Below are 16039 nucleotides of genomic sequence, written 5' to 3'. Positions count from 1 at the left end.
GCCTGAACATTGAAAACCATTTCCGATCAATAACTAGAGAACCACTTGACCCAGAATGTTGAGACTTCATAGGATGATTGATCATGAAGAGTAGATGACCCCTATTGATTTTGGGGTCACTCCGTCAAAGGTCAAGGTCACAGGGGCCTGAACATTGAAAACCATTTCCGATCAATAACTAGAGAACCACTTGACCCCGAATGTTGAAACTTCATAGGATGATTGGTCATGAAGAGTAGATGACCCCTATTGATTTTGGGGTCACTCTGTCAAAGGTCAAGGTCATAGGGGCCTGAACATTGAAAACCATTTCCAATCAATAACTAGACAACCACTTGACCCAGAATGTTGAAACTTCATAGGATGATTGATCATAAAGAGTAATTGACCCCTATTGATTTTGGGGTCACTCCATCAAAGGTCAAGGTCACAGGGGCCTGAACATGGAAAACCATTTCCGATCAATAACTAGAGAACCACTTGACCCAGAATGTTGAAACTTCATAGGATGATTGTACATGCAAAGTAGATGACCCCTATCGATTTTGGGGTCACTCCATTAAAGGTCAAGGTCACAGGGGCCTGAACATTGAAAACCATTTCCGGTCAATAACTTGAGAACCACTTGACCCCGAATGTTGAAACTTAATATGATGATTGGTCATGCAGAGTAGATGACCCCTAACGATTTTGGGGTCACTCTGTGAAAGGTCAAGGTCACATGGGCTCGAACATTGAAAACCATTTCCGGTCAGTAACTTGAGAACCACTTGACCCAGAATGATGAAACTTCATTTGATGATTGATCATGCAGAGTAGATGACCCCTAACGATTTTAGGGTCACTCTGTTAAAGGTCAAGGCCACAGGGGTCTGAACATGGAAAATGATTTCCAAACAATAACTTGATAACCTCTCGACCCTGAATGTTGAAACTTCATAGGATGATTGTTCATGCAGAGTAAATGACCCCTATTGTTTTTGGGGCCACTCCGTTAAAGGTCAAGGCCACAGGGGCCTGAACATGGAAAACGATTTCCAAACAATAACTTGAGAACCTCTCGACCCAGAATGTTGAAACTTCATAGGATGATTGTTCATGCAGAGTAAATGACCCCTATTGTTTTTGGGGCCACTCCGTTAAAGGTCAAGGTCACAGGGGCCTGAACATTGATAACCAGTTCTGATCAGTAACTTGAGAACCACTTGACCCAGAATGTTGAAACTTCATAGGATGATTGAACATGCAGAGTAGATGACCCCTATTGATTTTGTGGTCAGTCTGTTAAAGGTCAAGGTCACAGTGGCCTGTTCATGTAAAATCATTTTTTGGAAATAACTTGAGAACCACTTGACCTACAATGTTGAAACTTAATAGGATGATTGGACATGCAGAGTAGATGACCCCTATTTATTTTGAGGTCACTTGATCAAAGGTCAAGGTCACAGGAGCCTGAACAGTGACTTGAGAACCACTAGGCCAAGAGTGTTGAAATTTAGCGGGATGACTGGACATGCCAAGTAGATGATCCCTATTGCAGCCAACCATCAGTGTCTCTTTGATTTTTGCTCCTGACCCCTATTGACTTCTTGCCTATAGGACTTTGCATTGGGGGAGACATGCGCTTTTTTACAAAAGCATTTTCTAGTTTGACCTTGATTTTGACCTAGTGACCTACTTTCACATTTTTCAAGCTACAGCTTTCAAATTTGGACCACATGCATAGTTTTGTGTACCCAAATGAACTTTGACCTTAAGATTGACCTAGTGACCTACTTTCACATTTTTGTAGCTACAGGCTTCAAATTTAGACCACGTGCATAGGATTGTGTACTGAAACAAACTTTGACCTTGACATTGACCTAGTGACCTACTTTCACATTTTTGAAGGTACAGGCTTCAATTTTGGACCACAGGCATAGATTTTCATTCTGAAGTGAAATTTGACCTTGATTTTGACCTAGTGACCTACTTACACATTTCTCAAGCTACAGCCTTCAAATTTGGACCACTTGCATAGTTTTGTGGAACAAATTAAACTTTGACCTTAAGATTGACCTAGTGGCCTACTTTCCAATTTCTCAAGCTACAGCCTTCAAACTTGATGCACATGCATAGTTTTGTGTACAAAGAACTTTGTCCTTGAAATTGATCTAGTGACCTACTTTCACATTTCTCAAGCTACAGCTTTCGAATTTGGACCACATGCACAGTGTTGTGTGCGGAAATGAAATTTGACCTTGAGCTAGTCAATAAGTCTTGAAATTTGGAACACTCAGAAATGGCACATTTGTGGGCGCCAAGATCACTCTGTGATCTCTTGTCCATGAATTATGACCCCTTTTTACTTAGAATTTCAGGTTATAGTTTTGATGCACTTTCACTCTATCTCTGTTATTATTAAATGGATTTGATTCAAACTTAAAATAGTTGTTCCACCTTATTACCCACATCATATGACATAAAGGTCCATAACTCTGGCACCAATTTTTCATGAAGACTTCCTCAGATGTGCCCATTTTCACTATCCAGCTTTGAAATAGTCAAGTATGCTGTCTCTGGTGACAGCTCTTTTTTCTGACTTAAAAACTCCTTCTTTAAAGTTTTGCATACAGGTTACTTACTCCAAAAGTAATTCAGATACTGGATTGAAACTCTTAGATACATTGTACTTTAACATTTTAGGGTAAGAATAGTCGAGCATTGGCTGTAGTAATATCTAACATTTGTTACATGGGAGTTTTGTGTTGGCAATAAAAAAATATATATTATAATGAAAAATGTCAAATACATTCTACAGTGATTTCGAAGACCAATTTAGTTAGTTATTTGGAAAAAAACTTGAAATAAAAGGAAGATTGAAATTTTACCATGTAAGATAAAAAAAAATAACGAGAATCATACATTTTCACTCTTTATAATTATTGTACCAGGTACTTGTTGGAACAAACAAACAAACATCCAACTTATCTACAGTACACAGAGTGTGACGGAAAATGTATTAAGTTCTATGAGATGTTTGTGTTTTCATGATGGGGCCTCTGTAGAAAGAACCAGTTATAGACTCAGTCACATAAGTCAAAATAATTTGACGTTTAGTTTGTTTTATATTTGTGACGGTCACTCTAAGAGGACCAAAATAATTGAGGATAAATTATTATTATTATTATTGTTATCATACCAGATTTATATAGCGCCCTTTTCATGATCAATTTCACGTTCAGAGGCGCTTTACACAGTTCAAATGCTGCTACACAGGGCGCATAATTCATCCTCTACTAATACAGAGCGATCTGACCAGAGGGACAGAGTGAGACAAAGCCCCCACGACAGAGAGATCAGAAATCAGATACAGGCTTGTCAGGCTAACTTAGCCTAGCTCGTTGCGAATAGACAGTTCTTTAACGTGCCCAGTGTATAGCACTGATACATGCAAGGATTGCCTGGGTTCCTGACCAGTACACCTCTAGTTGGGTAGGAAACACTGAAAAGCGTTTCTGAAAATTCCCGAGTAGCTGCCGGGGATCGAACCCCCGACCTCAGGATTGGAAGGCCAGTGTGCAAACCACAGAGCCATCCGTCCACCTAAATAACAGCACGTGGTCATGTAAAGTTACTGGTTTTATCATTTGCACTTTGTGTGTAACGTTAATTGTGTTAAGGGGAATTATGATAACTTTTAGGCCTACATAAATTAATGAGGAATTGAATCCCCCTTTTGATTAGTCTAAATAATGAGACCTTGGGTAGACTGATTTTACATTTTGAAATTTTACGTTGTCTATATACCTAAAGGGGATATAAAATTATCTCATATTCGCAACAAAATCAGCATTTAAACCCAAATCTAGCGATGACAATTTCTTGTTTTACTTGTATCGGAAAGGCGGAGTTACCTGTATAGACGAGATCCAAAAATAGCTTCAGCATCACTGCTTTTGTGACGTAAAGGTACATACAAGTCTATCGATTTAAGAAAAGGCGAAAGGGCAATTTGATCTGCAAACAGTAGTAGTAAATTGATGTGTAATAGAACTGGTAAAAAACTATTTTGTCTCTGCAGCCCTAAAGGATGGATTATACCATGATGTTGGAGTTTTACTAGCTATGGCAGTAGTACATTGTGGGCAGTTTCCAAAATTTATGAGCCAAACCGCATACAACTTGCTGTTAAAAGACGACATACCCATAAGTGTAATGGACATTCCTGATAGTGTACAGAGGGCAAAAATTCAGCAGGTAGGTACTTAGTAAGTTTATTGTTAGCCCATTTTAGGCTCATGGTCAGCTTTTGTGACCGCTCAATGTTCGTTGTGTGTTGTATGTTCTTTAAAAAATCTTTTTCTTGAAAATCACTAGGAAGAATTACACCAAACGTCACAGGAATGATCCTTGCATGGCCCCCTTTCAAAATTGTTCAAAGATAAAATCTAAAAGTCTTATAGTTCAAAACCGCAAGGCATAGAGCCTTGATATTTAGACATGTAACATTATCTAACAGTCCTCTATGAAGATTGTTTAAATTATGCCCCTGAGGTGAAAAGGGGCCTGACCCGAGGGGTCCCAAGTTTACATCGACTTATATAGGAAAAAACTTTTAAAATCTTTTTGTCTGAAACGGTTAGACCTAGGCCTTTGATATTGGATATGTTGCATTGCCTTGTGGTCCTCTACCAAGATTTTTCAAATTATGCCCCTGAGGTGAAAAGAGGTGCTGACCTTGAGGTCCCAGACTTACATAGGGGGGAAAAACAAAATCTTCTTTTCTCTTAGGCCTTTGATATGTAGCATTGCCTAGTGGATTTCTAACAAGATTGTTCAGATTATGCTCCTGAGGTATAAGAGTCCCTGCCCTGGGAGTCACTTGTTATATGAGTTCTATAGGAATAAATCTTTCAAAAATTATCAGATCATATTTCCTAGACTGTTTAATTATAATTACCTGATGACCAAAACCAAAAGTGATTAGGAGTCACTTGACTGTAACCTTGACCTACTGACCTACTTTCTTGTTTTTAAGATACAGCCTTGAAATTTGGATGACATGTACAGTTCTTGCACATATCTCAGAACTAAATTTTAGTGACCATGAATATGACCTACTGACCTACTTTCTAATATTGTAGTGTCAGTTTGCCATTTGAACATGTGGCTCACATTACTCAGGTGAGCAATTCAGGGTCATCATGAACATTTTGTTTTGAAAGAATGCAGATCAGGTTTTTAGTAATTGCCCACTGAGACTCTGAAGACAATGTAGCTTCCATATGAGCTATTATAGGTCAGAGTATTTGCCTAGAATAGTCTTGGTTTTTATTATGGAATATTGAGACTGGTTTAACCTTTTGATAAATATCCTGCTGTATGAATTGCACAATATTGCACATTGTTGCACATTTGTATGGTATTAAAAGGGGACAAATACTTTCAGATAAACTAGAAAATAAGAGACAGATAAAATCTAAATTTTGTTTTCTTTTTTTTTTACTAGCTCCTTGAAGCCACCTCCTGTGACGCTATTCAAGAAATGATGGATGAGAATTATGTATTATTTGAGTTAGCTGATTGCTACAAACCAGTGACAGCCTTTAGTGAAAATTAAAGAAATAAACTGGTAGATGATGTAGTCAGGTTTAATGTTATTGGGAGGAATCTTCCAGCTTTTCAACAGTATGTTAAGATCTTTTATAAATTTCATTAACTTGTACATTACAATTAACTTGCAATCTTGACTGAAAAATTGTTGAAAAAGATGTTAAACCTGAACACACACACACACATACACACATTATCCTTAAAGATGTTATATTGAGCAAGCAAGTAACATGTAATGTTAGGGTTGATAAGTTAGCTTACTTTAAAATCAAATAGTAGCCAATATCTATGAACATTTCTTGATTTATTAGTTAAGTTTATTGACCTTTTGTGCAAAATTGTTTATAAAAGAATAGATTAACTATTCAAGACAATGCTGAATCACAATAGCTTGTAGTAGCCGAAACCACTTTGCTTACATTTAGGGCAAGAGAATACTTTAGCATTACTCTGTGTTTTTCACTGTAAATAAAAATGATCCAATCTATGCATCTGTATATGTCCATATAATTGTCTTTTATTGTGAGTGGTGGGGGCATATAGATTTGGTCTTGTCTGTCCGAATTTCGTGATGCGCCAAGCTCAAAAAGTATTTGATTTAATTGATGAAACCTTGCATGAGTCTTTATCATGATAGGAACTTGCTCACCTCCTACTTTTTTTTATCTGGGTCAGCCCACTATTTTCAGAGTTATGGCCTCTGAAATAGTTAAAAATGCACATTTTTACCTTGGGACGTATCTAACTCAAAAAAGTATTTCATATAAATGAATGAAACCTTGCATGAGTCTTTATCATAATATGAACTTGCGCACCTCCTACTTTTTGTCTGCCTCCATCCCCTATTTCCACAGTTATTGCCCCTGAAATAGTTAAAAATGCACATTTTCACCTTGTGATGCACCTAGCTCGAAGAGTATATGACATAAATGGATGAGTCTTTATCATGATATAAATTTGCGCACCTCTTATTTGTAGGCAGACTCCACCCCCTATTTTTAAACTTACGGCCCATAAAACAGTCAAAAATGCACATTTTCACTTAATAATGTGCCTAGCTCAAAAAGTATTTGATGTAAATTTATGAAACCTTGCTTGAGTCTTTATCATGCTGTGATCTTGCGCACTTTGCATTTTTCTTGAGAATTTTAGTGCTTATTACAGAGTTATGGCCCTTAAAATAGCCAAAGTAGTGGATTTTTTGTTTGTGATGCTAGCTTTTAGTGTATGGCCTAGAATACTGAATACTTCATAAAGAATTATCATAAAATGTTAGTTTAGGCTATATTCCCCCCCTTAAGACTGCAAACATTTGAATTATTGCCCCTTATTTGTGACAAAGGTACCAGTGAGGGGCAGTTGAATATGTAGATGGAATATCTTTATTGCAGACTGAGGCAAGGTCTTCAGACATTTGGTCTTTTAGACCTGATGAAAGAGCACAGTACACAATTCAATGAGGTTTTCTGCCAAGGTCAGACAACAAATTTGACAGCAGACCAGGTGGAAGCTGTCTTCAGTAAAATTGAATACTCAGAAATAGGAAGCAACAAAAGAAGAGAGGAAGAATGCACCATTGCATACTGGAGAGATTATCTGCTTGATATAGAGGGTATATAGCTATAATGTCATGTATGCATTCTCTTTTCAGGCATTTTATAATAAGAAAATAAGAGTACAAATATATTTTTTGTAAAATGTTCAATTGTCTGTTATAAACATATGCTCTACAGACAATATTCTATACTTCATTAATTTTATCAAGTATTATTATATGTTTTATTATATGACGTTTAGTAGATAGTAAATATTTAATTTAAATCTTTTTTTCTTTTTTCATTTTCCTGATTCATTTTAAAATCTTAAAACAATTATTGCCCATTATTTTTTATTTCAAGTTACAAATGTTTATTAATTCTCCCAGAGTAATCCACAGGCAACATCTGGCCTAACATCATAAATAACAAACCGTGAAGGAACTAGGGGTCAAGTCCTGATAAAATGAGGTATCATGCGGAGGTGCTAACAGGCTGTACCGTTACCTTCTCCAGCAGAATTTTGGAAAAATCTGTCATAAAAGCAGAGACTGTTTTGTGTACCTAGGGAGATATATCATTTACATGTATTGTTAATCCATCTGTTTGACCAAGTTTGACTGCACTAGTAATCCAGACCATACAATGATTTTTTTCTCAAAATTGTTAATGGATCCAGTACCGGAAAAATTGTGAAAATTAGCATTATTTCTCTCAAAATTGTGAATTTTTTCCCTGTTGTTTTAATACTTTGTGAATCAAAATGTTTAATGATGGAATGCATAATTTCATCATGAGTGGGCACCTGGGTAGAACCACCGACTTTCCGTAAGCCAGCTGGATGGCTTCCTCACATGAAGAATTCAAAGTGAGGCTGGAACCCACATCGATGAGGGGCAAGTGATTTGAAGTCAGTGACCTTAACCTCTCAAAAACTAGGTCAGTAGGTCTAAAAATAGAAAAACGTTGTGACCTCCCTGGAGGCCATATTTTTCAATGGATCTTCATGAAAATTGGTCAGAATGTTTACCTTGATGATATCTAGTTCGATTTCGAAACTGGGTCACGTGCCATCAAAAAATAGTTCAGTAGGTCAAATAATAGGAAAACCTTGTGACCTCTGTAGAGGCGATATTTTTCATGGGATCTGTATGAAAGTTGGTCTGAATATTCATCTTGATGATATCTAGGTCAAGTTTGAAACTGGGTCAACTGCAGTCAAAAACTAGGTCAGTAGGTCTACGTCGTCTGTGTGTCCGTGCGTAAACTTCTGCTTGTGACCACTCTATTTTAAGATCCAGCCTTGAAATTTGGATGAGATATACAGTTTTGCACACCAATCTTTAAACTGGCTTTCAGTGACCATAAATGTGACCTACTGATCTACCTTCTAATATTTTAGCATCAGTTTGCCATTGGAAACATGTGGTTCAATATACTCAGGCGAGCGATTCAGGGTCATCATGACTCTCTTGTTAGAGGTTTTTACACCAATTGTGAATGGGTCTGGTGGACCCAATTTGAAAATTGTTGCATACCGTCTGCAGTTGTGAACGGGTCCGATATTAAGCACCACTTATATAAGGAAAAAAATCGTTGCCAGATTTAAGTGAAACTTGCCAGGTTTTATCTAAAATCCGTTGCATATTTGGGGGTCAAAAGGCTACAAATAGCAAAACTGTTAAAAGAAGTCAACAAGCTCTAAAGCCAAAATATTGGGTGTATGTCTAGTGATTCTCAAGTCAAAAATGTTCCAGTTCATCACACATTAGGGGTAACAAGGCTAAAAGTAGAAGTATCTTTCTTTTAGCCTTGTGGCCCCTAATGTGAAATGAACTAGAATACATTCTTGTATAAGCCAAATACCTTAGTTGAAGCATTTGCCAATAATTTTGAAGGTTTTCTCTTGAAAGATATTTCTATTTTTGCAGCTCTCTTGTTAAACGTATTAATCCATTTAGCGTACCTTTAAAATTTGTGTTGGTTATTTTTACAAGCTGTATTTTTACAGAACAAAATGTTGGAGTGACACTCGAAGACGTGTTAGTGTTTGCGACTGGAGGCAACAACGTGACCTATTTGGGATTTTCACCAGACCCATCAATAGAGTTGGTCTATGACAGTGGTGAAAAGAATTTTCCACAGGCAATTACGTGTTCAATGGTCCTACGGCTTCCAACAGTTAACAGCTATGAACAATTCAAAGAGAACATGGACTTTGGAATATTAAATTCGCCAGGATTTGGAATGGCATCAAGAATTATAAAAGTCGCAATTTCCATAAAAACAATTTTAAAGTATATCTTGTATTGTATGTGATATATAAAGTTTAGAAAATGTTATCTTTGTAACTGTTTACCAACACCACCAGAGAGGAGAAAAGTGATTTTTTATGCTCCAGGAATTGATGGGAGCATGTAGTTGTTGCCTTATCCATCTGAAATTCTGTCATTTTGACAGTACCAGAGTTTAACTGTAAAACTGTAAGAGGTATTGAGTTGAAACCTGCTATGTGGATAGATCTCATTGGGGGCAATGCAGTGCGGAGGAATCATAACTATCTCTTGTTATTTCTGTGTTACAGCGTTTTCATTTTGTCCACAATGGAATAGTATATCACCAAATATTGGAAAGGAATTGACTTCAAACTATATGTATATATATCCCATTAAGTTGGATTGCAGTGAGTGCACAACAGACATAACTATATGTCTTGTGTTGTTTTAGTTCTGGCACTTTATTTTATTTTATTTTTTTTTATTCTTTTGTACAATGTAAAACTTCTAAAACTACAGGTTATTGACAATCAACTTCTTATTTACAAAAGTCTCACTGATGTGTAGTGCATAAGAGTCATAACTGTCCATAGCAGTTTTTGAGTTATGGCCCCGTTATTTTTATACTTAAATTTTTGTCAGCAGTTTACCTCTGTAAAAGTTATTTAAAATAAGTACTCCAAACTTCATATACTGATGGATGTCATTTAGGAGGAGTGCAGAGGCTAAGAGTCTAAACTGTCTATAGTTAGTGCTGAGTTATGACCACTCATTATAATAACATATATAACAGGATTACAGTACACCATATTTGCTGCACTTGATAACATGGATATTGGAGATAATTATTTAAAATAACTACTGTTACTTCCTCATACACAACATTATGTCTCCCCTCAGAGTTGGGGAAGACATATTATTTTTGCCCTGTCTGTCTGTCCGTCTGCCCCCACACTATTTCCCCTCAGTATGTAAAATCTTATTAACCATTCATCACAGAGACTTCATATTTCGCATGGTGGTTGGTCTGCTTGGGTAGAAGACACTCCATTGGGTCAAAGGTCAGAGTCACAGGGGTCAATAATGTGAAATTTGTTTCAGTTTATTATCTTATGAATCATAAATAGGAATTTGTTGAAACATCATACAATGATAAGAGGACCTTGAGAGAAAACGCTCTGTGTAAGACCCATAACTCTTTCATTAAATTTGAGTAAAGGCTGCTCATGGTGAGCTTTTGTGACCGCTCAATGTCTGACATCCATCCGTCAACATCAACAAAAAAAAAATTTGAAAACTACTGGGCTGAATTACACATGATCCTTGGTTGGTCCCCTTTCAAAATTGTTCAAAGAATTGAATTCAATGCAAAACTCTGGTTGCCATGGCAACCGAAATGAAAAACTTTAAAAATCTTCTTGTCCAAAACCGCAAGGCCTAGAGCCTTTATATTTGGCATGTGACATCATGTAATGGTCCTCTATAAAGATTCTTCAAATTAATTCCCCTGGGGTGAGAAGAGGCCCTGCCCAGTTTTACATAGATTTGTATAGGAGGAAACTTTTTAAAATCTTCTTGTCTAAAACTACAAGACCTAGGCCTTTGATATTTGGTATCTAGCATTGTCTTGAGACCCTTTATCAAATATTGTTCAAATTATAACCCTGGGGTGAAAAGAATCTCAAGTTTTACATAAACTTGAATAGGGAAAAAAACTTTAAAAATCTTTTTGCTGTAAACTGCATTACCTTGTCGTCCTCGACCAAAAATGTTCAAAGTATGCCCCAGGTGTGAAAAGAGGCCCTGCCCTGGGGTCCAAAATTTAACATAGACTTCTATTGGGAAAAAATTCTTGTCTGAAAGTTCAAGGCATAGGCTTTTGATATTTGGTATGAAGCATGGCCTAGTGGATGTCTAACAGAATTGTTCAAGTTATTCCCCTGGCGTGAAAAGAGCTACTTGTTATATGAGTTATATAGGAATAAATACTTTGAAAGTTTTCAGATCATATTTCCTAGACTGTTTAATTATAATTACCTGATGATCCCAAACTTGACCTACTTAAATTTCTTGTTTTTAAGATACAGACTTGAAATTTGGATAACATGTACAGTTTTACACGCCGATCTTAAAACTATCTTTCAGTGACCATAAATATGACCTAGTGACCTACTTCCTTATACTTTAGCATCATTTTGCCATTTTAGTTAAACAAGTGGCTCATATCACTCGGGTGAGGGATTCAGGGTCATCATGACCCTCTTGTTTAAATTTTTCCCTTTGTCTTATTTTTTGTTGAGAGCATTCCTCAAACACTATATGAAATTTGTTGATTAAGTTTTATACAATGATAGAGTGCATTGCAAAAGACCCATAACTCGTCCTTGGTTTATTTTTTAATTATCTCCCTTAGTTTGATTTTCTTATCAAGAGCAAAACTAATGCTATTTGATGGAGTTTGTTGTACCTGGGGTCATTTTACTCATTTGACATGAGAGGGAGTGTAGTGTGTAAGACCCATAATCCTTCCTTGTTTAATTATGTCTCAATCAGTTATTTTCCTTGGTTTAATTTTCTTGTTCAGAGCATAACACAGACACTACATGACAGAAGTTGTTGAAGCTTTATACAGTGATAAATTTAATTGCCTTTTAAGCTCACCTGAGCATAAAGTGCTCAAAGGTGAGCTTTTGTGATCACCCGTCGTCCGTCCATCGTCAACAATTTGACTGTTAACACTCTACAGGTCACAATTTTGGCCCAATCTTAATGAAACTCGGTCACAATGTTACCCTTAATAAAGTCTTGGATGATTTTGATATTGGGTCATCTGGGTTCCAAAACTAGGTCACCAGGTCAAATCAAAGGAAAAGCTTGTTAACACTCTAGAGGTCACAATTTTAGACCTATCTAAATGAAACTTGGTCAAAATACTACACTCAATAAAATCTTGGATGAGTTACATATTCCGTCATCTGGGGGTCAAAAACTAGGTCACCAGGTCATATCAAAGGAAAAGCTTGTTAACACTGTAGAGGCCACATTTATGACTATATCTTCATGAATCTTGGTCAGAATGTTAATCTTGATGGTCTTAAGGTCTGGTTTAAATCTGGGTCAGTTGGGATCAAAAACTAGGTCACTAGGTCAAATCAAAGGAAAAACTTGTTAACACTCTAGATGCCACATTTATGACTGTATCTTCACGAAATTTAATCAGAATGTTAATCTTGATGATCTTTAGGTCAGGTTCGAATCTGGTTCATGTGGGGTCAAACACTAGGTCACGGGGTCAGATCAAAGGAAAAGCTAGTTAACACTGTAGAGACCACATTTATGACCATATCTTAATGAAACTTGTTCAGAATGTTAATGTTGATAATCTTTAAATCAATAGGTCAGGTGAGCGATACAGGGCCTTCATGGCCCTCTTGTTTACCACCTCTTATCATATCCCATGGATGAGTCTTGTGCTTTTTTCAAAAGCATCTTTTAGTTCATTTTTATGCCCCTTCAAAGGAGGGGTATATTGTTTTGCAGATGTCGATCTGCCGGTTTGTATGTAGACAAATCTGTTTCCGGATGATATTTCAAGAAGGCTTTGGTCTAGGATCAAGAAAGTTGACAGGTAGATTGATCAGAACAAGCAGATGGCCACTATCGATTTTGAGATCAGTAGGTCAAAGGTCAAGGTCACAGTGACCTAAAACGGTTTCCGGATGATGACTCGAGAACGCTTGGGCCTGGGATCATGAAAGTTGATATGAAGGCTGGTCACGACCAGCAGATGACCTCTATTGATTTTGAGATCAGTAGGCCAAAGATCAAGGTCAAAGTGACATAGAACAGTTAAATGGTTTCCAGATGACAATTCAAGAATGCTCGGGCATAGGATCATGAAAGTTGATAGGGAGGTTGATCACCACCGGCATATGACCCCTATTGATTTTGAGGTCAATAAGTGAAAGGTTAAGGTCAAATTGACCCAGAGCTGTAGAACTTCAGTGTACAGTGACCAAAATATTTTCGTTCCTTGTGCAATCACCGAATGCATCAAGGGAGGCATTTCGTGTTCTACAAGCTCTTGTTTCCTTTGTAACATACCACCCTGTTGAAAGCCATTATAACAAATCTTTCATCTCCAAATTCGCCTTCATGCATTGTTTATAATTTAACCACTAAATATTTTTCACATTTTCCTTCTTCCACAAACAGAATTTATTTTTGGGAGCATCTATTGGTTCCACCAATATTTTTGCTTTCAAAGCTGGCACACTGTGTTTTAGTTTATTAAATACATGATTGTGTTTGTTTATGCAGACAATATTTGACATAAATGTGATGACTATTATTTTTGTTCTGTCGCATATTATCAAGTCCCTAGCTAAGATAACTGCAGGGGTTTGGGGGACATAAGATATTCATTTTTGTCCAGATCTCTTGCCATATATCAAGATCACTGAGTCAAAGATCAATTTATTTCAAAACTGTGACATGCATGGGTGGTTTTCATAGTAACCTTGCTCAAATATTGGTCATGTCCTAAAGCAAAAGTGAAGTGATACATTTAGTATGCAATATTAGATGTCACAGCTTCTTATAATAAATGAATACTCCAAATACTTTTATGTTAACATTTTTTCAAAATTAGGCATGTCGGGGAAAAGGCCGAGGTTATACATCAATGATTAAACATTTTGAACATGGCATTTTGTATTCATTATTCTTTGTTTTCCTTTTAAGATCATACTGTCATATCACATTATGTTCAAAGATCTCTGCATTTTGTATTATCCACTTATGGAGAAGCCCTGTCCCATTTTGCCTGTATTTTGAAACCTGTTTGTTTGTTATTGTCCTGTATGTTGTTGATCTAAAGTTTCTCTACAGTTATTAACATTTGGGTTTAATTACAGTTAAGAATAATTAGTTTCAATAAAACATAAAATACTCAGTGTTAAGGAGGTAGGTTACCTTCATATCTGTATGTGCGCATGTCCAACTGGAAGCTAACGTGACGATTTACGATGACATTTACAACAAACTAAATGTGTTTGTATACTCATTCTTCTGAAAACAAATCATGCACTTGTCTTCGATCTGATGCTTTATGGTTTAATAATGCAGAAATAATGAATAAATTGCCGCAGAAACGCTTCAAAACAATGTTGCCTTAAAATGACGTCATTGACGTCATGACATTACGTGTCAGTTACTGCGCAAAATTAATAGCTTTTAACTTGAAAGTACGTAATTCTGTACATTTTCTTTATTTTAACTATTTTCAAATAACCATTATTTGCTGAAATATTTTTAAACCATGGAAACGAAGCCCGTGACCTATGTATCTAAATGTAAAATTCAAAAGCGTTGACACTGGTCTATTTAAGAAACACAGCTTCGGCTTTTTATTTTCATTTCAACAATATCCATGAGAATAATAGCAGCACGCTGAACGATTTTTCCATGAAAAATGGCAGACGAGGGGTACTGCTGTATGTATTCTAAGCTGTGAAATTTGTTGAATAAATGCAAATAACACGAAAATGTAACCTACGTTAGAAATAATATGTTTTAAAACTACATCAATTAGAAAGATAATCTTATTCAATATTTTTTAAAAGAAATTATGACAAACAGCAAGATATAAGCTATTTTAAACATCTCTGTTGCCATGGTTACTTTAAAATTTAAGAAAAATAGGATACCATGTAAAGTGCTTGGTATTTTGCTAAAAATATTACCCAAATATTTCATGTTGGTCATTAACAGAATGGCACTGAAGCCGTCGAAAACCCCTATTTTTAGCTCGACTATTCGAAGAATAAGTAGAGCTATCCTACTCACCACGGCGTCGGCGTCGGTGTCGGCGTCACACCTTGGTTAAGTTTTTCGTACCAGTCCACATTTTGACAAAGTCTTTTGAGATAAAGCTTTTAAACTTTCAACACTTGTTAACCATCATCATGGCCAGTTATAGCCAAGAGCACATAACTCCATCAAGGATTTTGGCTGAATTATGGCCCCTTTTGACTTAGAAATCATGGTTAAGTTTTTTGTACCAGTTCATATTTTGACAAAGTCTTTTAAGGTAAAGCTTTGAAACTTTCAACACTTGTTTACCATCACCATGGCCAGTTATAGGCAAGAGTACATAACTCCATCAGGGATTTTGGCTGAATTATGGTCTCTTTCGACTTAGAAATCTTGGTTAAGTTTTTCGTACCAGTTCATATTTTGACAAAGTCTTTCAAAATAAAGCTTTGAAACTTTCAACACTTGTTTACCATCACCATGGCCAGTTATAGGCAAGAGTACATAACTCCATCAGGGATTTTGGCTGAATTATGGCCCCTTTCGACTTAGAAATCTTGGTTAAGTTTTTCGTACCAGTTCATATTTAGACAAAGTCTTTTGAGATAAAGCTTTGAAACTTTCAACACTTGTTTACATCACCATGTCCAGTTATAGGCAAGAGCACATAACTCCATGAAGGATTTTGGCTGAATTATGGCCCTTTTTGACTTAGAAATCTGGATTAATATTTCGTACCAGTTCCTATTTTGACAAAGTCTTTTGAGATAAAGCTTTGAAACTTTCAACACCTGTTTACCATCACCATGTCCAGTTATA

The 16039-nt window shown here is 36.4% G+C and overlaps 1 long non-coding RNA gene across 1 annotated transcript; it reads left to right on the top strand.

Annotated features, from left to right (window-relative positions):
• Positions 1-3603: 3603 nt before the first annotated feature.
• On the top strand, positions 3604-14115 carry LOC123532449 (uncharacterized). The gene is made up of 4 exons (XR_008366267.1): positions 3604-4239; positions 5492-5670; positions 6987-7207; positions 9142-14115. It is a non-coding gene; the product is annotated as an uncharacterized LOC123532449 (long non-coding RNA).
• The last annotated feature ends 1924 nt before the right edge of the window (positions 14116-16039 follow it).

Source organism: Mercenaria mercenaria, chromosome 11 (genome assembly GCF_021730395.1).
Source record: "Mercenaria mercenaria strain notata chromosome 11, MADL_Memer_1, whole genome shotgun sequence".
NCBI lineage: Eukaryota > Metazoa > Mollusca > Bivalvia > Venerida > Veneridae > Mercenaria > Mercenaria mercenaria.
The sequence above is the reverse complement of the archived record's forward strand: the minus strand, read 5'-3'. Positions and strand labels throughout refer to the sequence as shown.